At 38.4% G+C, this 22,982-nt stretch overlaps 1 long non-coding RNA gene across 9 annotated transcripts; it reads left to right on the top strand.

Annotated features, from left to right (window-relative positions):
* Positions 1 to 1,050: 1,050 nt before the first annotated feature.
* LOC104912786 lies at positions 1,051 to 22,344 on the top strand. 9 transcript variants are annotated; one of them, XR_002118876.2, is made up of 9 exons: positions 1,051 to 2,138; positions 4,354 to 4,404; positions 4,644 to 4,793; positions 6,324 to 6,424; positions 7,179 to 7,322; positions 7,405 to 9,147; positions 11,894 to 11,978; positions 14,021 to 14,169; positions 19,045 to 20,850. It is a non-coding gene; the product is annotated as an uncharacterized LOC104912786 (long non-coding RNA). The 9 variants fall into 9 exon arrangements; XR_002118870.2 differs by lacking the exon at positions 4,354 to 4,404 and adding an exon at positions 20,884 to 22,344 and having other exon boundaries at positions 1,054 to 2,138; positions 19,045 to 19,454; XR_002118873.2 differs by lacking the exon at positions 4,354 to 4,404 and having other exon boundaries at positions 1,052 to 2,138; positions 14,024 to 14,169.
* Positions 22,345 to 22,982: the final 638 nt, after the last annotated feature.

Genomic DNA, 22,982 nt, shown 5'->3' with positions numbered 1-22,982 from the left:
GGAGCCGGTGTTTGGGAGACTAGGGGCGGGGAGGGGAGCGGCACTCGAGGCGGGAAGCAGGGAAGCAGCGCGCTGAAGGAGACGCGGGGAGGGCGAGGGTCGCCTCGCAGCGGTGCTCGCTGGTAGTTCCTACTGTGCACAGAACAACGTTCATGTTCAGCCTGCCGCCCAAGTGACGTGAAAACTGACAGAAAAGGAGAACGAGGGAAGGGAAATGAGTGGCAACACTCAGGCCTCAAAAATACATGAAAATAAGACAACATGGAGACGATCAGAGATGAGGGAGGCAGGAAAATCACAGAATCACTGAGGTTGGAAAAGACCTACAAGATCACCCAGTCCAACCATCCACCCATCACCAATAGGTCTTACTAAACCATATTCCTCAACACAATGTCCAAACGTTCCTTGATCACCTCCGCCCATTCCAGTGTCTGACTACTCTTTCAAAGAAGTAGTATTTCCTAACATTCAGCCTGAATCTCCCTGATGCAGCTTGAAGCCATTCCCTCTTGTCCTATCACCAGTTACACGAGAGAAGAGGCCAACCCCCAGCTCACTACAACCTCCCTTCAGGTAGTTATTAGAGAGCAATAAAGTCTCCCCTGAGCCTCCTTCAGACTGAACAATCCAAGTTCCTTCAGCTGCTCCTCATAAGGCCTGTGTTCCAGACCCCTCACCAGCTTTGTTGCCCTTCTTTGAACCTGCTCCAGGGTCTCAGTGTCTTTCTTGCTGTGAGGGGCCCAAAACTGGACACAGTAGTCAAGGTGCGGCCCCACCAATCTGACTACAGGGGGACAATTACTTCCCTGTTCCTGCTGGCAACACTGTTTCTGATGCAAGCCAGGATGCCATTGACCTTCTTGGCCACCCAGACACACTGCTGGCTCATGTTCAGCCAAGCATCCTTCAATATTCCCAGGTCCGTTTCCTCTACACAGTCTTCCAGCCACTGCCCCAAGCCTGTAGCATTGCCTGGGGTTGTTGTGGCCAAAGTGCAGGACCCAGCATTTGGTCTTGCTGAACCTCATCCCATTGGCTTCAGCCCAGCTATCCAGCCTGTCCAGATCCCTCTGTAGGGCCTTGCTGCCCCCAAGTTATGCTTCAAAAAGCTGATAAAAACATTGTGGAGCCAAATGCAAGGGTGTTTTAAGAAACCACCGCTAAAGGAACGAGTTTTTGCAAATCAATAAAGGCCTATGAGCAGCTGTAGCAGAGGTGGATCTGAAGGGCTTTGTGTGGTTATCTCCTTTGTGCACAAGGCACGAATGTGAGGTCACCCCTGTATGTATGGATCTGTTAAATCAGCATGTTCAGTAAAGCATACGGCCAGCCCAGAGCAGGCGACAGCACAAGAAGATTCCTTATTTAGTGCTGTACCTCAATGCGTGCCACATCTGTACGTTGCTAGGAATATGTATGCCCAACTTTTCCACAAGCATTTTTCAATGTTTAAAGTGCGAGGCAGAACATTATGCCACTAAGACCAAAGTTCAGATCTGCAGTGGTTGTTAAACACAATGATCCGTGTGATTGGGTGAGGGAAGTTGTATGGCAGAATGCTGGAGACACGTGGTAATTGTGGAAAGGTTCATCAGTGGGAAGTTTCACCCATGTATACATTTCTGTAGGCACCCACTGGTGAGCACCAAGAGCTCATTGGATGCCTTTTCCCTTGCACTTACTGTGGCAGTTCTTGGGCAAGAGCTGTCAGATGCTTTATTAAAATTTATTAATCAAAAATCTGTGTATGCAGCATTCTGGGCCTTTTGCAAGGCTTGTTAATGCTTGTATGTGGATAAATTTGTTTTAAGTTGAGTCATTAGTGCCATTTTTGTTCTTCCAAAGAATTCTACCTGTGTCAAGCCAGAGGTGATTCTAAGTACCTTCCAACTAAACACATGATGATATCTGACATGATTACTGTAACAGATGAGATTTTTCATTAGAGGGTGGCATTCGAGTACCACATTCTTGTGTTATGCTCTGTTTAGCTTCAGACAAGAAGAAAAAATTCTAATTATTTAATTTATAGAAACCACAGAAGGTGACAATCTTTCTTTTTAACTTCTGTGCAGTGCATCCAGTCTGTGCAGAGCCATTTGTACCCTTGGGAAGCATCAGTGCAAGAAAACAAGGTAGGAAATTGTGTGCAGAGTTTCTGCTGCCATTCTGATTGGTAACAAACTTTCATTTGTGATTATTACAACAAAACTTTAAAAGAGCTTTGCTTATTGTGCTCTGTATATATAAACCGTGGCTGAATAACTAAGCTTTGAGCAAAAGCTAATCAGTGACATCTCATCCTCTTAGTGTATATAAATTTAAGAGCAATTGCGCAAATCAGTGGCACTAAATGTTCTCTATAACAATTATATAATATATACAGGATGATAAAACCATTTTCTTTGCTTCTCATAACAGCTGTATTGATTTCTGCACAGAAAATTCTGCAGAGATCAGTTTATCACAACCATAAATTGTTGGATAACAGGTGAAAACAGCATTTATGTGGTCAAATCATTTTCTAAATAACCAAAATGATTTTTGAAAATCATCTTGTTATAACATGTAGTTGAGTAAATGAAATTTCTGTTGTTGTTTACAAACATGCTTTCCTAACAAACACAAGTATGTGGCCAAGTGGATCAAAAATTGCTCACAAAATAATGTGATTTCACCTGGAACTGAACTCTCAGAAAGCCAAGTCTGTGTCAGGTATCTTGTTTCAGTAAAATCTGCATATATTTCAAAAGCAAAATAAAATAAAAGAAATGCAGAATGGAATTATGAATGGGCAAACTGTGAAGAAGGCAGTTTACATAGATATTTTATTGTACTGTAGACATACATGCAGTTTCTTTTAAGCACTGGGATTTCTGAAATAACAGATTCAGAACAGAAACATTGGTATTTGCTTACCATTCACTGAAAGCACAGGTAATGTTCATTCACTGCAAGGAAGAACCTGTGCATTCTGCCCATTTTTTTCTAAATACCAACATTGAATATTGGTTTGAGAAATATGAATAGAGTCGTAGTTTAACTCAGCTGAAAGTCCTCAAAAACATGTTCCTTGTGTACTATGGTAGCACTTCATTATTTCCTAAAAAGGAACCATAAACACAGCACTGTAACACTGAATGTTGTGTTTTGCTATTTGCTCAGGTCCCTCAGGTAGAACTTCCTGAAGAGCAAAGCTTGAAAGAACAGGAAATCTGCACTGAAAATATCGGTTTAAATCTTTAGTTTTATGAATAGAAATACACATTGTAACAACAAATGTTTGTTTGGTGTTGCCTGTTACACAATCTTGCACACATAAATAAATAATAGTCACAGCATAAAGCTAATTTGAGGTGGATACATGGATTGATCACTTAATAACCCAGCTTTCTTCTCATCTTTTACTGCATTAATATTACTAAATCTCCAGCTTCTACCATCTGACTGTTGGCAAGTGAACAGATGGCAAATTTTATCCACTATACCTCACTAAACAGAGTGCATGCCTGTTAGCAGTTGGGAAATCAGCCAAGTAATGTAGCATCAGCTCTCCTCATCACAAAGCCTCCAGGGATTAGAGGACTTTGTGATGAGTTAGGTCAGGTTGCCAAAAGTCTTGTCCATACAAGTTTTGAAAATGTCCAAAAATGGATACATCACAGCTTTGCTGAGTATCCTGTTCTTTACCCACTCAAATTCTGAGAGGTTTTTCTCTCCTTTTAGGTGCTGAGAATCTCCTGTGAAGTAATGTTTTATTGTAACATTCTCAGAAGAAGTAACTTTATATTTAAGACATAGATTTTAGACTTAAGGATACAAGTCAGTATTGATAATTTTGCCATCCTTCTTTTTCTAAAAAATAGTAATAACAATAATTCTGTGGAATTAATACTATTTTATATTGTTGCTGGGTCTATGTTTTTTATTTTTATACTATATTTTTCACTATTTTTAGTCTTTCTTCTAAGTAGTGCACAGGAGATTTTGTTCATAGCGAATGCCTTTACAGAAAATAAGGGAAAACAAAAGATGTCTTAACACTTTTACATCAACTACTAAAATGAAGGATGAAAATCACCCAAATTGACTTGTATAAACTACATAAAACTGCTAAGTAATAATATCCTGAGATCAGTGTTGGGAATTCTTGCAATACTTATCTCAAATACATCAGCAATCACTAAATCAATTTATTTGGACATATTTAAGTGGCTGAAACACTAAGAAGATGTCAACATATAGCAGTAATTCCCTTGTGACAGCTGGAGTTTCACAGTTGTCAATGGAGAGCCTTGGAGAACTCATATTGATACTGTTTCACTGTGTCTTTTTTCTTCTCTGTGACAGAATAATGAAGTATAAAAGGTTTCTAGGCACAGAAAATATAAGACTTAATTGGTAAGTAAATTAAAGTATATCAGTATATGAAGACAGCATTAACTTCATCTGCTACACTAAGGCATTGTCATTTTACAAAGGGAAAAAGTTAGTCTTTATTAATAGTTTTGTTTCTCCGGATAATTTAAACTAGATATATTGTCTAAAATCTAATGCAATGGCTGGATTTATTCCTCTATGTAGGATGCCACCTCTGTTTCTGAATAAATAGATATTCTACTTTTCCCACTATTCTCCAGGACAAGCTTCACTTCAGCTGTGAATAAGTTTTCAGATAAATCTGGATTTAAAAATGACATTCCTACAGACTTCATTCAAAGCCAAGACTCAAAACTCTTCATAGCTTTCACGTGTTTACAAAAGAACAAATACTGCATAAATACCACATGGTAAGAAATAATACTGTATCTGCACAATCTTACTATGACAGGTAATTTTCATGGGAATCATATAATCATAGAATGGCCTGGGTTGAAAAGGACCACAATGCTCATGTAGTTCCAACCCCCTGCTATGCGCAGAATCACCAACCAGCAGACCAGGCTGCCCAGAGCCTCATCCAGCCTGGCCTTGAATGCCTCCAGGGATGGGGCATCCACAGCCTCCTTGGCAACCCGTGCCAGTGCCTCACCACCCTCTGTGTGAAAAACTTCTTCCTAATATCCAACATAAACCTCCCCTGTCTCAGTTTAAAACCATTCCCCCTTGTCCTATCACTATCCACCCACATAAACAGTGTTTTCCCTCCTGTTTATATGCCCTTTTCAAATATTGGAAGGCCACAGTGAGGTCTCCCCGCAGCCGTCTCTTCTCCAAGCTGAACAAACCCATTTCCCTCAACTTTTCTTCACAGGAGAGGTGCTCCAGCCCTCTGATCATCTAAAGGAGTTCAAAGCATCGTTTTCTTTACCTGCTGTATCTTATCTGTGTCTAGGAGACTTCTTAATTAGAACCTGCATTTTTGCATGAAATTTCTAAGCCAAAAGGCTTGGTCTCTCTGATCAGTATTGATCACATGTATGTCATACCAACTGAGATTTGAATTATAAATTACTTCAATATCTTTAAGTTGTAACATGAAATGATCTGACTTAATTTTTTATGAGGACTTTATTTGATAGTATTTCTGGAAATCATAGCTTTTTTCTTCAGTGAAGATGAAAAAGCCACTAGCTATGTAAGAAAATTGCTTGAAATGAAAACGGACTTGTTTCAGTGGATAAATTGCCTTTGAGTGGGGAAAGAAGAAATAATATTCTAATCTGGAAAAGAGTATTTTTATTCACTTGATAAGATTTTTTTACTTATCCATTGTGAAAGCATATGTGAATATCTATTAATCCAAAGCCAAGTAATTTAACTTGATAACATTAAGGTTGTGGCTGCCCCATCCCTGGAGGCATTCAAGGCCAGGCTGGATGTGGCTCTGGGCAGCCTGGTCTGGTGGTTGGCGACCCTGCACATAGCAGGGGGTTGAGACTAGATGAACATTATGGTTCTTTTCAACCCAGGCCATTCTATGATTCTGTGATTCTGTGATAAAAATGTCCGTTATTTTCATATTCACTTGGATTTGTAAGTGGCTTTTTTGGCAAATTACTGATTGGTTTTGAAGGGATGGGATGCTGAAAGGTTGCATGTTCACTTATTTATTATCAGCTGAAGTTTGCTTCATAAACGACTAAGAGAAGAACAGAAGGATGTTGCAGTTATAACACCTACTGTTTACTAAAAATTCCAAATGTCACTTAATATGAACTCAAATCAAAAGTGTTTCTTCTCACAGAATCTCACATCAGACATTGCTGTACTAGACTTTTGGTTAAAATAAAGATATCTCTAAACAACAGGAAATACAAAATCTTTACTATCACCTACTTTTTACAGTCTTTATTTATAAGATACCTTAAAATTTTCAGGATCTTACTTGAGGCTGAAAATAAGAGATACCTTATTTGGCAGTGCATTACACCAGTTGGAGGGTCAGACGGAAGTAACAAGCACCGAGGTTAACTAAAAAGTAAGAATTGTGGTTCAAATACCTGTTTGTTGAATGCTCCCCAGAAGGTTTGAAAATGCACTCCAGGAGAACTTGTTCATGAAAACATACTGAGCGTAGCAACTTTGACAGTCCTAACATGTCTTATTTACCTGAAGGCTTGTAAGTTCTCATAGATGGGAGGGACTTATGGACATACCAAGAAGACTATGCATTTGTTATTTCTCATTGTATAACATGCATAATTTTGCCAGGATGTCTTAAAAAGTCTCTAAGCAAAAGCCAACTGAAAAAAAAAAAAGTGCTAGTTAAATGACATAATAAATTGTCAGTTGTATCATTCTCAGTGAAAAGGAGAAGGATACAACCTGATCTCCCATATTTCTATGTTATTAGCTAGTTCTAACAACAGGAAATGAAGAACTGGCAAGCCAGAGGCAAGGCAGAGTGGGGGAGCAGAAAAAAATATTTCTTTACAAGGAAGAAGGTCCCCATATCAGTTGTTCCTTTGAAAGAAAAAGCAAGAAAAGCACAGCTAGAAAACTGCAAAAAAAATGTGGATTTCAACATAGATTATTTGCTACATCAGTCATTTCAATAGATTGAGGCACTGGTGTATCGAAGGAGGAATCCTGTCGTTAACTATAGTACTGTTAGTACGAGTAGCACATTTTTATGTGTTTATTTTCTTATTTCTTCTGTTATTGCAAATCTACGCTGCTTGATGCAAATATGCTCTTTTTCTCCTTTACTCTTAATCATGATATTGATCCAGGGCTCATCTTGCACACAGTCAGGGTGCTCTGTGGGCTGGAAAAACCTTTATTGAAAGGTGAACTTTGGCAAACTTCTCCCCAGTGGGTCAGAAGACACTGCAAGGCAATCTGTCATCACACTGCAAGGGCATACTCAAGACCAGGTAGGCTGCTTGGAGGGGATCTCTACTGTGATCTCTCATTACAGAAGAACATGACCTTTATTTATTTTTTTTTCCATTTCAGTGTTGAGACCAAATAGGCGTATGAGAAGAAGCCTTTAAGAAGTATTTTTAAAGCTTATCTTATTTCAGGATTTATAATATTTAAATTTCCATTGATGGTAAATATGCTTATCAATCCAATTTTACTGTTTCATATTCTTATTATAGATGTACATTATGCCGTGATTCTCACATAGTAAGTATGTTTGTATGTGAATAAAAGTGGCAAGTTATCAGTTATTTTGCAAGTAAGACACTCAGAGGTTAGGTTTCAACTTACAATATTGAAATACAGTATTCCAATTAAAAATATATATATCTGCCTTTAACTTCTTTATCTTTTAGTTCTACTCAAATGAAAAGGAGTACTGAGCAACCCAGGCCTGATTTTGAAAGCAAAGTCTGCCTTTTAACTTTCACTCTTCTATTCATACTTCCCTATCCTACACTACTCACCAAGAATGAGGGCTATTTTCCAAAGTCCTGCACTGTCAACATCCCACTAATAGATTCATATAAGTAATGATAATGATGTAGTGAAATCTAAACTTCATTTATTTTGGTAATTTTAATAATGGTAGTTCATAATGTTGTAGATGTCAAGTTTGCACTTAGATTGTGCTAAATCCAAAGCTTTAAATTCAGTGCTGTAATTTAACTCTGCCAAAAGTGAAAGCAGAGCAGGTGGATTGAGTGTCATGATTTGAAAATTTGTACAATGTTTTTGAGTGCCTGAGCACCTTCAGATAGTGCTGAGTTCAGCTTCTGAAACTCTTGCCAGTTTTTGACGTTTGAGAGCTAAACTAAAACCAAACTAGAATTCACTATTTTTTTTCTTTTATGAGGTTATGAAATCAGTAAATTCTGTTATGATAGAATATAAACGTTGTAACAAATCCCAGTTGCAGATAGACACTATTCTATGAGATGGCTTTGCTGTAGAAGCCAAGAATAGTCAATAAGATTAAAAACTCATAAAGTTGTCACGTTCCAGATAAGAGACCAGCTTTGCTTTGTCTTTTGCTCCCCAAAAGCTTGCAGAGTTTATTGTATTTCTGCAGATATTGTTAGCACAACCTTCACCTTTCATCAGACTGTTCTATGACCTCATCCAGAGATCTGTAGCTGCAGTGTGATTAAGTCACGTGCCAGTGTAATGTGACTGAAGGAAGAATCCTGTTTTCTTGTCCTGTGGTTGGGAGAGGAAACATTTCACTATACAAGAACTGTCAGACATCATAAACTCAACTATGTAGGTCACACTGAAAGTAGTGCCTCCTATTTTTTTCCATGGAAACTACAACAGATGCAAGGAGCACAGTAACACTACTTGATAGAGCAAATTCTCAGTTACAAAACACTATTTTTCAACTATTTTTCAAGAAGCATGTCAATGGCTGCAATTTTTTTCCATGTGAAATTCAGTTCCACTCTTTTGCTTCGTCCACACTTCCATGTCAGATGCCATTCTGTCAGACTGCTCCTCTGCTGCCACCTGTCACAGCAACAAAATGTAACAGAATATTTGTGGGAATGTGTAAGTACTGCCATTCCACCAACATCTGCTTCTGATGTCAGGGACCAACACAATAAAATAAGAGGCAATACTTTTTGAGCATCCCTCATACAGTAGCTGAAACTCCATAGAGCTGACTATTTTTAAAAATTTTACAGGGACTGGAGTAATGGGTGATCACATACAGAAGTGACTGTGGCACTGTAACTGCAGGCCAAACTCCATAGGAAAGCTTCACTGCAGTTTTTGGTAAGGACAGTGAATGATAGGCAGGAGAATGCTGAAGTATGGTAGGCAAAAAGTGCAGAGAAATAGAAATCACAGCTTTTCAGGAAGAGCTGAGATTTGAGCTGTTCCTTGTTATTGCCTTAACAGAATATTGAAGGACCCAGCGCACAAAAGAACAAATGATTTTTAGTTACACTGTCAGTTCAGATGCGTATCTCAGAGCCGTACAGTACCAAAATGCAGCAGTGATATGATCAGATACAATGCCTGCAGAGTTGAACTCTGCTCTATGGAAAATCATAGAATCTGAGTGAATGGAAGCTAGAGAGGAGATTAGGCAGCAGATTCAATGTAAATATCCAAAGAAGTTAATCCTGAGTCACCAGGCTGAAATAATTCGCTGCATAGATTTATCAAAAGAAGATCTTGTTATACCAGTTGCTGTCTTTCTTAACTAGCTCCACTAACCAAAATAATTCAATAGAAGTAATTTAAGAAGATTTAAACAGTGTGTTTAATACAGTGTCTAGTGGCAAATCACTATTTTTGAAATATTAAGTTCAATTATTCTTTTAAAAAATTGAATTACTTTTAAATCATTGTATTAAAATAGAGAGGGAAAGAATATGTGTAAGTATCACCTGGCTAAAGATGAGGTTGTAACAGATTATGCTCAAAGAAAAATTCTGAATATGGAAAAGGAATTTGTCACATTAATTCCTGTTCTTCATGAACTGCTGTTCATGTCTAATATGTTTTGTATTTAAAAATAAGGAGAGCTGAAATCCCAGATCAAACTGAGTTCTTATGAAATGTGCAGATAGAACAAGACAGGACAGTATGACCAACAGCACTAATGGCTTCTTCATCATTCAGGAAGCATCAGACAGTGTTGTGGTCTGGATAGATTGATGTCCTTTTAATCAGCAGTGCTTAAACTGAACAGTCTTATTGTTAAGTATACCAGTGCAAACCACAGTACTCATCATTGATCCCAGTGATTGCTATAAGAAAGAGAAAGTATAGTACCCCAAAAGACAGAATCTCCCAGATCTATGCTTCAGTGGTCCCAAAGAGACCAAATAAAAGCACACAGCAGCCTCTGCTTTCCCTCATTAACCACTGGAATCAGTCCCCTGTCATAGAAGGAAGTCACCTGTCATGTTCCTTCTTTATTATGTGCCTTCAAATCATCAAACCACGTCACCAGGGCCAGAGGTAGCACAAGGAAATCACCTGCTCTGTTCCCTTCCTTTGTTCCTCTCAGCAGAGTGGGTCCTTGTTTATTGCACTTCTAAAAATCACTGCTGCTTCCTTTTCCTTGCCCTTCATTATGATACAGATAAAAAGCTTTCCATAAGAAGAGAAACAAAATAACAAAGAACCGAGTTTTTTGGCAATATCTGATGCAAGGTTTTTTGTTTGTTTGTTTTTTGTTTTTTTGGGTTTTTTTTTGACAGTTCTAGCTGTATTGTAGCCTTCCAGACTGTTTAGCAAATTGCTGCATAGCCTCCTGCATCCTACTTAGGAAGCAGTAAAGGCAGCCTGGAATAAACTGGAATAATTGTTAATTATTTGTAGGAAATACTAGGAAACACAAACTCTTCTTCTACTATATATTCCACAGCCCTAATCACCAGCGTTCAGTAACCAACTTATTTATAGATTCAGCCTTACTTCATAAGTTGGATTTTCTCATGAAACCATTAACTCCCTGAACAGTCAGCATACGCGACTTCTTATGGATAAGAATTGTACTGTAAGTTGTACATATTTTAAGCTGTCCCTTATCAAAAGTAAGTAAAAGCTTTTTAATAATAACATAAAAAGTTACAACATATCAACTATCTTTTCCAGATTTTTTTTTTAGGTGAAAGGTTGTACTTGGCATAAGAGAAAGGAATTAACAGCCTCTGCTAGTTGTGCTTCTACATCTATTTCTTTTTTTTTTTTTTTTTTTGACAGCAGCAAACCATATGTACTTTTTCCTGTTGTTACTTCAACAAAGAAACACTCTGTTAAACATTAAACACATACATGAATGAAGCACTTGCATGCTGTGCTGCTGGAGACTGTAGAAATCGGTGTGATGATCTAATCTACCTGAATGACAAATCTCCTGACTGGCAGATTTTAAGAATTCAGTGTAGTAATTCTGAACTGCAGACATGCATCAAAAGCTCTGTTGTCCTACACTTTATACAAAATCCTAGTCCCATAGATGAGTTAACTGCAGAGGTGCAGCGTCCATATGAATTCCATAGCTGGATTAGGAGCCTCTCATATTCAAACATTTCACTATTGACATCTCAGTTTAAAAGTCACTTAAAATATCAAACTTAATATTTTTCCTCCAGGTTGAAACCTCTGAAGGAGTACTGTCACACACAGATATCCTCTCCACATTGCACTTGTTTAACTCTCATTCACCTTCATGTAATACCAAGTTATGCCCTGGTTAGACATCTATGTATTTTGCCCAAATAAACATTTATTTCTCCTGCAATTCTGAGAATTAGTCAATCACTATAGTTTCAATGTTTTTTTTTAATACTTGCTCTCCTCTAAAACGCACAAACTAAATCTGCACTGGATTTAAATTAGACACTGAGTTGTTCTAAAAACATATTGCCCTTAAGTAGGAAGCAACTAGTAATGGTAGAACAGCCAGTCCCCACTGTAAATACTAAGGACAGACAAATGTGGCAGACATCTTCTTATCCTCTGAACTGAACTAATTTTTTTATTTGCTTGTACTTTCTCATAGAATAATTGGCAAAGTTGAACTCATAAGCTGGCAAACACCTTCAGGAGACAATGGACTTCAATTAGAATCAAGGAGTTGGCCACATGTAAGTAGCATGTAATTGGCCATGTAATACACACTGTCTGTAGTTTATCCACTTTCACTTTATGAGAAGAGATATTTTAGGAGAACTTGCCCTTATGGCAACTAGCAGATCTTATTCTGGTGTAACACACAAGCCATAACTGTGGCATTGGATTTGTTTAGTTTTCAATGAAGTTTATTCCCTATAGAATCTGTGGGGCCTCTGAAACTGATAACTGCTATCAGAGTTTTAAAAGTTCCTTACACCTTCCTAAACTTCATGTCAACACTATGTGTGTATCTCTGCCATTAAAAAAATCAAATCTGAAGATGATGGTACTTCTCTTGAGAACAAGAGAAGCAAATTTAAATTAAATTTAAAAATCAATTTAAAATAACTTGAGTCCTAACTGTTTATAGAACATGATAATTTTGCCCATAAACACATCAGATTTACCTACTTTGGGTGTATACAGTTTAGAGAACTATTGTTTTAAATTGAAACAGTCTTCAAGGCAGAACTGTCCACAGGTAGAAAAAAAGGTTCCTTGGCACTTAGATAGTAAAGGCAGTAGGCACTGAAGCTCTTCCTGTCACCTGGATCCCTGAACTCTAACTGACGTTTGCCAACATAGATATCATCTGATAGAACTAACATCACCTGATTTCCAATTTCATTATAACAAGGCAGTCTGTAAGAGCAGACGTATTTCTCGCCTAATACCCTCAGTCAGCAGCTTGTACCACTGAGGTAATAGTTATGCAGGAAGAAAAACACTGAGCAGATGGGTCTGTTTACTGGGGAGCTAAACTGTGTGCAGAAGCAGAACTTACAATATTTCTGGGAATTAATGTAGTCAGGAAAGGATAAAAGCATGTTATAATTAATAACTGCATCCATCAGCTTAATTACAAATTAGGTTGGGAGGCTGTGACTGGGAAACTAAATTTTTTCCAGTTTTATCTTTCATAATTAATGCTATTGAATGGTATATACATGCATTTTTTTATTTATGAGATACTTCTAAAATCATTTCTATGAAGCATGCCAATGAATTTTTGCTACAGCATTACAATCTCTGCAGTGTCTTTTGCTCTGTGAATCCTGGGTCTGGTCAGCTCCACGTTGCTAAAGTCCTCCATTATAGATAGATCTTTACCATTAGGAAATAACTTCTCTTTCGATCATCTACTGCAAAATTAACACATAGCAAATCTTCTCTTTGTTGGACACACACTTTGATTACACACTGTACTAACTTTATGATTTCATAAACTGATGAAGTAAGCCAATATAACTGGTAACACACTGATCTAATCTCAATTGCCATTTTGGTTTGATTATAATGTTCAGTAGTTGAGCCTATGTAACGTGCTTCTGGGATGTTAATATTTACCTTTGTATTTAAAATAATAAAATCACAAAAAGCACACAGAACTAGATTATGCCTTCATATTTAATAGCCCTTTACAGATCCCTCATGTAACACAAATTAGGGCTTTAAAAACATATGCCTTTATTAGAAAAAATCACCCCAGGAAAAGATGAATTCAAACTTATCTGCTTGCATGATCAGAGAACAGGTAAGTGTTTCTCCTGCATATTCTACAGGAGAAGAATAAAAGAGCTTGACTTGAGCAGCCTATTAAATTGTGTGATAAAGGTACAGCTTTTCTTCATAGATGTCACAAGTGCTATGGAGGCAGAAGAGCTAGTGAGGCCAGTGCTGTCAGGTGTCAAAGGCTGACTGTGGCTGAAGATAAAGGAGCATATTCATTCAAAGACTAAGGCTCTAGACAAACTTCATAGTAGTTAAGTCCAAAAAATCTGAAAAGTGGGACTGCTTGACAACTGAGTTGCAAATTTCTATGTCTGGTATTTCTGAATTTATTAGCAATGCAGTTTTTTTCGCTATTGATTGTTAGTGTTGTGCACCTGGTATAGCCATAAATATCCCTGGAGATATCAGATAAATTGTCATGCTTTTATATTAACTTGATTCAAAAGTTTTAGAAGGCTTGCTCTGTCATCAAGCAAGATTAAAAATTGTTTCTTTTCCCTAGAAGCAGATCAAAGGCTTTTTGAAAGAAAGGGATTATTTCCTGAATGCTTCAAGTGCATAGCAACATGATGTAATTCGTAACATAAATGCAATTCCTGGATGTTCCTCTTATCCAGGAGCTTGACAGGATGTGCAGCTACTATGAATGGAGTAAGTTCCCTTATAAAGATACAGTGTTTTGACTAACCAGTGAATAAGACTTTTAAAGGGCATAATAGATAATAAGTCTTAAAATAAAATATTTTTACATGTTTTCAGTCTAGAAGGATGACCACAAGTGCCAGATACGCTGTTACCTCTAAGAATTTCTACTTGTTTTGGGCAAAGACTAGCAGGCACAGAGCAGCCACGAAGCATGACAGAAAATGGAATGTAGTAATTCCAGGCAATCTGCTATCTGATCATCCAGTCATCAGCTAAGTGCTGAGAACTGCGTGACCCTGACAGTTCCATATATTTCAGTCTTTAGATGTGTTTTGAGAGGTAGTGCCTCTGGACACTACAATTTCAGATAGATTCTTTGGCCCAGTCCCTACAAAGAAAGAATTTTCATGCAGGATCCTCCATTAATTCTACCTTTGCCGTACAACCTGATTTATTTTTAAGAGTTTTTCATACAACCTTTTGTTTCGTGAGCAATCTTGTGTATACTGTTTCCCCAATGAATGCTGTAGACCTTCTTGCTGTTTTAGAGGGATTTTTATTAGTTCTTATGACTTCCTTTTTCGGGCAAGTTAATTCTAAAACCAGAGCTTGTGCTCTTTCTGTTTCTGTGGTTTGAAAATTATTTTTGAAGGACGTTTGTTCATTTTGACAAGGCTCCATTTCCTGTTTAGCCATACACTTTCTTTGTGATTTGATCTTTCTGAAAGCATGTTAGACAAGGCGTGTACCTTCAAACTTCAGGTAGGAGTTCTTTAAATGTTCCCTGCACAGTTTCAATTAAATTTCCTTTTCTCAAGCCTCCTCATTTGTCTGCAGCTGTGTATTAACATAGTAGTTCTGTTTATTCCTCCTACGTGGCCTTCACTGTAAATCTATTCATTGTTATGGATGTTGTAGACTGACCTAATGTATGTCAGAATTGGCTTGTCATGCTGTGGGTCTCTGACCACTTGAAGAACAAGGCACTTACTCTGTTGTGTCCTTGCAAGGCATTTACTCAATATGTCAGGCAGTCTGAATTTTTCAGTCTCTCACATCTGTTTATGATCTCTATTCAAGTTTTATGACTGATGTCACTTCAGCTACCTTCACTTCAGGCACAGTATTCCAATTCCTAGGATTTCATTGCTGATATATTTAACATTTTTCTACAAAGTCAGATTTTATAACACAGAACTAGAGTTTGAAATATGTGGCGTTGACTCATACTCATCTTACATCTTCATCAGGTTTGTTATGTCCTCTGATTGCCTTTCCTTCACTGCAAGGTCAGGTTTGTCCCTAGGTTTCAGTGCTTTTTATGAAGACCTGTTCTCTGCTGCATTAGGATTGGTGAATGTGCACTTTCCTGGAAGGTACTTATGAGTAACTCTTTTGCTAATGCAAGCAGAAGCTGTCTAGTGGCAGGTGGTTGTTGTTTTTTAGACCCTGATAAACAGAGCTGTCTCAACAAGAGACAATTGAGAGGACTATTTTTGGCCTTCAGTAACAATACTCTGTTTCTGTAGCCTAGTCCTCGTTCTGTGCTGTTAGATCTAGGCCAGTACAGTACTTTTGGGGAATATGCCAGATTTCCCAGACCACTACAGAACCAGGGTATTGGGGAATTTCATGGCTATGCCTTCACAGTTACCCTCCTCCTCAGGCTCAGCTCTCCGTAATCCCAGGCTCTGTTTTGCATGGCACAGCAGTGTAATCTGGACTCAGGCTCATGAGAAAATCACCATGTTTTGAGTATGAGAACTCAGCTAGAGCTGGGGAAGATAAGAAAGGCAAATTCAGAGTCAAAGGCAGGATTGTTGAAATGGCTAAAGTCAGCAGCTCAGTGATGCAGGAGGAAAATCACTTACCTGGAAAGGTGTGGAGCTCTGAAGAAAATATCGAGGGTGGTAACTCAGCAAATCTCAGGGTGTGCCTCTGCCAGGGAACAAGGGAAGCCCACAGTCCCCCTGCCCTTCCCTGCCTGCTACCTTTGTCTAAGAGCTTGTTAGTCCCAGCCTATCGTCTTTGTGCATAAGGCAACAAATAATTGCTTTGTACCTTGAAAGTGTATATACAGTGCTTATAGATAGCTTGTCTGTGTGTGGTAAAAGTTGTCCAAGCCAAGTGACACTGAAAGAGGATGATACCACCAGTGTGCCAAAAGCACCAGCATGGAGAGGCTGCCTGATGATATTTCTCTGAATGACAGGTAGTTCATATTCAACATGAAAGCAAAGAAGAAAACTATCCATGCTTTGTGACATACAGATAATTTGGCTCTCAATGGAAAAAAGCAAAAGCTGTTCACTTACATTAAATGTTGAAGGGAAAAAAAGGGAAAGCAAAAAACACCACTTTGTCACCATTCACATCTATTTACATCTGAATATCAAGCTTTATGACTTACACTTAACCAAGGCCATTGTGCCAGCAAGTTACCCTCTCCTCATAGTTGTCAGCACAAGATATGGAAGCACAGTATAGGAATGCTACTGATGGTCAGCAGCCACAAGGTTAAACTGATAGCAGCCATTCTGAGGTGCAATTGGTGATTACAAGCTTGTTTTATTTGTAAGGCTCCTTACCTTACTGGTGTAGCTGTGAAAAGTTTGCCACATCTATCCACAAGCCAAAGGGAAATAGGGATTGATGTTTCATGTCAGACAGAAACTGAATCATTGCCTAAAGCAACATAAATCACTGCTCTATAATCTCTCAGTAAATTAGTTTTACCTTTTCATTTTACGAGGAAATGCCAATAGGCTTAGAGACAGGAATCTAAAATAAAGGCACTGGCACAACCATATCATTTGTTTAACATAGGAGGAAATAAAATTCAAGAACTACTAGCAGCTGTAATTCAATCATTTTTCCTTCACTTTTGTCCATAATTTGGATTTAAGAAATTTTTAAATGAGTGTGTTACCTGATGTATTCACTGCTAACACCAACAATCTTCAGAAATAATGTGGGAAACTTATGTCCCCGGAAAGACCTGGATGCTTGAAATCATGCTGTAGTTAATATTATTCATTTGAAATAGCTTGTTTTAGAACTTAACTTTCAGAAAATACATTAAAAACATATATATTTATTGACTTGGAATATTTTATCCTCAAAACTAGTAAACTGTTTTTGCTGCTTGAAAAACTTCCACTATTCTGTTTGTTACCCTGCCTTGACCATTGCTGCTGTGGACCCTCCCAAATCTCTCTTGCTTTGATTCTTCTCTCAGTTTGTCTCTCTACTCGTCTTGTTTTGTCTTCTCTGAATTCAGGTCTTTGAGCTGCTGACTCCTTGGCTCTGCTGGTCCCCCCAGCCACCACCATCATAACAATGTCATCTACAGCTCCTGCAGGGTCTGTCATATCCCACCACTTTCCCAAGACAACCTAACAGCTTGCTTCCCTTCCCTCGGCCTTCACTCCTCCTTCTTCCACATCCATTTGGTCCTAGCAGGAGAATCAGTGCAAGCTCTGAAAAGACAAGCACTGTGCTGGAGCCAGCACAGCTTTGTTGTGGAATGTCTGACTCTACTTGTACCCATGAGCTGAATCATGGCTCTCTCATATGCAGCTTTATAACTGTCAAACATGCACAAAACAGACAAGAAATACTGACTTTTAGCAAATAAGATGAAAATCTGCATGAATCATATGCAAATTACAATTTATCAAGGCTTTCTAGTTTTCATGAAAACATCAAGAGGTCTAGCCCTGTTACAAGACCCTGTTAGCAATGCTGTGTTTGAATCATTTTCCCAAGCCCTTGGAGATGAGAGTTAATAACCAAGATCTTATTCTTAAACTTGATCCTTAGAGATGGCTGTGCCTTTTGATCAATGTTTCTTGCTAAAATGCAGCCTTAAGGTTAGCATTCAGGCTAGAAAACTTGAGGCCAAACATTTATAAATTGGCAAAGTTACAAATGACTGAAATCCAGCTCTGATGACAGGAAGCGTCAAGCAACGTGAATAACCGGTGTTATGAGATACACTTGTAATCAGCTTCCTAATGTTTCTGGTATCAGTACATTACCTTTACAGCTCTGAGGCCATTTTTCAAGCAAAGTTATAAAAAGAATCTGTTTTCCTAGGTTATATTTATGCATTATAATCATGGCTGTTTAGAGCATTATACATTCACTTGGTGAAAGGACATTAAATGAGCTTCACAAATATTTAATCAAGCTGCAGAATGACTTAAGTTTACTTCTCTCTTTCTGTAGAGAGCTAATAGCCATGCCTGGTGGTTGCTGTAGTTACCACTTACTGGAAAAGTATCTAGGCTGTTCTTCCTTTTGGGTCTGAGATTTCCTTCATGAAGCTTTGTGTCAACTAGAACACTAAATATAGCTTTCTAGAGAGTGAATCTACTACATTCAGGCCATTTCACTGAAAGGTATTTTGCAAAGCTGTTTTGATTTGGTTTCGTGTTTTTTCCTAATGTTACCATAGAGTGCTGAAGTAACTCCATAAAGTTAACATTTATTATTGTATATAAAACTGAAATGAAAGCTTGCAGACTTTGTGTAATGGGAGATGTGTTTTTCCCTTGTATTTTGTTTTTTGAATTCTGTTAAAGCTGGTCAAAAACAAATTGGAAGAAATTTAAGTAGTGTGCAGTGTTCCTGAAATAGCTTTCCTGGGTCTTTCCCAGAAATGCCGTGGGTTTTGTTTTTTGTCTGTGGTGTTTTTTTTAATTTTTGTTTTGTATTGTTTTATTTCCAGCAATGACCACAGAAGGAGGGACGATTAGGTGTTTTTTAGGTTGTAAGGTATCAAGTTTCTCCCCTTGTTCAGCCTTAATTAGATTGTTGAATATTGCTCTCTGGCTATTTGCATTAGTGTGACTGAAAACGATCTCTCTTCTCCAACAGCTGGTGGTATTTCAGCAGGGAGGCAGTGTTCCACTGAGCAGCACCAGCCCTGTAACACTGAAGATGTGCCAGACTTGGGCAATAAAAGGGACCTTGTTCTGCTTCAGCTCCAGCCTTGTCCAGCATCATGCAGTGACACTTGGAAATCTTCCAAGAACTTGTGTCACAGGCTCTGCTGGAGCAGAGGACAAAGTAACCTAACTACTACCTAGCTTTGTGCTGTAACAAAGCTGTTCCCACGTGTGCCAGTTTAGAAAGTTACAACTGAATATAAAAACATTTTAAAACATCTCTATCCAAAGACATGTATGAAATGCAAGCTGCTGTTTTTTTCCACTGCGAAATTTAAATGAAGAATACAAACAGCAGATGAAATTTGGTTTAAGAGAGTACCAAGGAAGGAGGAAAAGGTAAGCAGCACCTAATAGATATGAAATGCTTGTTGAGCTGTTTTAAACAGCCACTTTACTTCATTAAGCCTAGCCATATGTGTTCTCATAGATCATTCCAGAAGCTACAGACAGCAACTTCTAAACGAGTCACATGGGGCTGGAGACTCCATTCATTGAACTGTAGCTATGAGACTCTAACTGCAGGGCCATGGCACTACCTGCTGCACAAGTTCTGAAAATAATGAGATAGATTTGTAAAGAATATTCATGGGGTAATAGAGAAAATATGATAAAGTTAGGTACGCAACTCCTTCCACACCAAAAATAGTATAGAGCTCCTCAGCCTGGAAAAAAACAAGAGATGATAGAATAATCTTTAAAAAAATCACAGAAAACAGTGAATAAGGAACAATTGTTCACTGTTCCTTCCAGTGCAAGTCCTGCAGATCATCAAATAATGTTAATAGCAAGCTCAAATGAAAGTGAGGCACTTTTTCCATGAAACATTTTGCTACAGGAAACTGAATACTGAATGTTTACATCAATTCCAAAAGCTCTGCAACAAATTCATAGAGGAGAAACCTGTTAGGCACTATTAAACACAAGGAAACTGGCTGCAGGTCAGGAAGCCCTAGAGCAGTCTCAGCTGTGTAATCTGTGCCACGTCACGTGAGCTGCTCTCACATTCCTTCTTAGCCAACCCCTATTGCAATATGCTACATCAACACAGTGCTGTGATAGAAGAGCCTTGGAGTTGGTCAGATGTGGCCATTTCTGTTTCTGGCACAGCAGCTTTGCCTGCACAACCGTAACTTCATGGGCCATTTGGCTACTTCTACTGGTAACGCAGCAAGAGCACCATCACCCTGCTGTTGGGCTCCCTGTATGATAGAAACTAGTTTGCACATGCTTTGAGCCCTCTACAGCTATAGAGATGGAGAGACAAGTTGAATCTAAGTGCTATCTATGTTTACAGTAATTTGCTCAAACGTGGACTTTCACCATTAAAACGTAACAGCATAAAAATGCATATAGTAAATCCCAGTCAAAAAGTAAATTAGCAAGATGCCAGCTACCTTATCTCTCCTCTTCATTTACATCGTGACTTATCGCAGTTGACATTTCAGTAAGCCTGTAGTAGCTGCTCTGAATTTGAACATTCATAAGAAGAAGATGCAATACACTGGCTTTGATGTCAATAGAATATCAGTCTTTGCCTACTTTGTTCAGTCTGAACTTAATTGCAGGAACTGCATTAATAGTCAACATAAGCCATCTGTTTAAACATGTGTGTTTTGGAAAGAAGTGCCGTGTACAATAAACACACTCACTGTAATGACTCATATATCTGTTTATGTGAAACGAGGATTTGGCAATTTCCCTCACAAAAACATTAAATTACAGGCTAAAAGCAGTTTTATATCAATTTCATTTGTTTACGTGGCAGGTCTGATGGTTTGACAGTTTTGATGCAGTCTGGGAAGTTAACCATGTTAACCATGAGGCTGCTAAACCTCACTGCTTTACCAGCCTTCATTCAAGAACCTGTTTGGTAAGTCAAAGCTGCCCCGAGAAATGTCAGCAGTTCATGGAGTTCAGTGGCTGAGAGACACGTAGAGGTACATTCACAAAATGTTCTTCAGTGCCTTTGGCCAGAGTGCACATGGAGGAAGGGCACTGCTGTCCAGGTCTGATAGAGTGGTTAACTCCAAAACATACCAAGTAAGCATGGTGTGACTACAGCCTCGCTAGGCAGTGCCTGTAACCACTGTAGACCCATGAATGACCTACTTTCATAAGCATTACACTGAAGTTCAATCACTGATTTTGCATGAGGTCAAGCTGTTCCCCTCTCCTTTGCAAACTGAAGCTTCCTCAAACAGGGAAAAATCAGTAGTATGCCACCTCTCATTTTATCTATCAGACTACCACAGGAAAGCAGCTTTTAATTTCCCTCTTCTTCCTTGTAAATGCATATTAGATGTTACTTTAAGAGTGAAACAACATACCATTAGATATCTTTTCTGGTGTCATTTCTAAGTAAGCTTTGTTAAATTAATCATGATAATGCACTGGTGCCTCAGTCTCTTCAGCAACAGCATAAATCATGAATTGTCTAGTTTCATACACACTGATGGAGAGCCTGGCTGCCTGCTTCCCACTCACATGTCCAGAGTAGACTTCTGTTACATTTATCAGTCACAGACGTACAAAACATATATGGGTGACAGCATAGAGCAAAGGCTCAGAAACTGCTGGAGAAGAAGCATATAATAAAGGCAAATGGTAAGTTAGCAACTCTATCACCTTTTCTCCCCTGAGAAGTTAGTCTGATATTAGTTTAGCCCTGTCTTTTTTTTTTTTTTTTTTCTGGAATGATTTTAAATTCATGAGAGATATAAGAAACCCTCATTTTGTTTCCTTAATCTTGCTGTTGACCAGCCTACTTGGTCCAATGGGCTGTAGTGTTGCATTAAATAAGGTCAGTGATGTTTTAAGATGTACTCTTTTTTTCTCTCTTTTTTTTTTTTTTCCTACTTTGTGTACCTGAGGGAACTGTACACAGTAAATATTGTTAATGCATATATTTCTGTGAGTTTGAAGTGGATATGGTCTCAAGAAACCTGCAGGACTTAGTTTTAAGTAAGGTTTTCTTATCTCTCCTGTTTTGTGGTTTACAGAATGTTTGGTAGCAGAGGCCTGTATTCATTTAACGGTATTTATGTAGCTAGCAAAAATATCTTAGCACCTACCACTACTCTGTGTATGAAACCATTGTCCCTTTTGACTGCTTATTAGCTCCTAACAGTGTTTGATTCAAATTCTGTACCCCACCATTATCCTTTAAACAGACAGTCCTCTTCTTTCCATAGAAAACTGATAATAAATTTTCCATTGTTTCTCATCACATACTGAATATTTACACCCATCAGAAGTTCCTAGCATGCAGAAACATGTATCCAACCTGCCCCATATCAGCACTTCAGACGCACAAAGCTCTTAGAGCATCTTGATGACACATTTATTAACAAGTTCAGCTCATCACTAGAAACATCTGCCTTACAGCTTTAAATATTTTGTATCTGCAAAACACAATCAGTCCAAATAGCTTGAGATTTTTGTTGGATTTTCTATACCTATGCAAACAAACATAAACAATCACAAATATTCCAAAGAAATGGTGATTTTTTCAGCAATCATGAAACCTATTTTCAAATTCCTTTATCAGAATGCAAAGCATGGCTGCATATTTTGCATTGTTCAGAGGACTGTATTTAGCCAATATAACAAAATGCATAAAATTATTTGCCACAGCTTGATTTAGCACTGCACAGAGCCCTCTGCTCATGCTGATTTCAGCCTTGACTGCTGTCTTGATGCTGAGCAGTGGGTGCATACCAAGGGTCAGGCCAAGCCACTTGGCAGGGAACAGCCACCAAAATGGCAGGGCAGGGAACACAGGATGTGCTGGGCAGGACTGCATGTGGCCCATGGCCCAGAGCTCCAGGACGTGCCTGGACTAGATCATCTCCTAAGGTCCCTACC

The sequence above is a fragment of the Meleagris gallopavo genome, chromosome 12, assembly GCF_000146605.3.
Source record: "Meleagris gallopavo isolate NT-WF06-2002-E0010 breed Aviagen turkey brand Nicholas breeding stock chromosome 12, Turkey_5.1, whole genome shotgun sequence".
NCBI classification, from domain to species: Eukaryota; Metazoa; Chordata; class Aves; order Galliformes; family Phasianidae; genus Meleagris; species Meleagris gallopavo.
The sequence above is the reverse complement of the archived record's forward strand: the minus strand, read 5'-3'. Positions and strand labels throughout refer to the sequence as shown.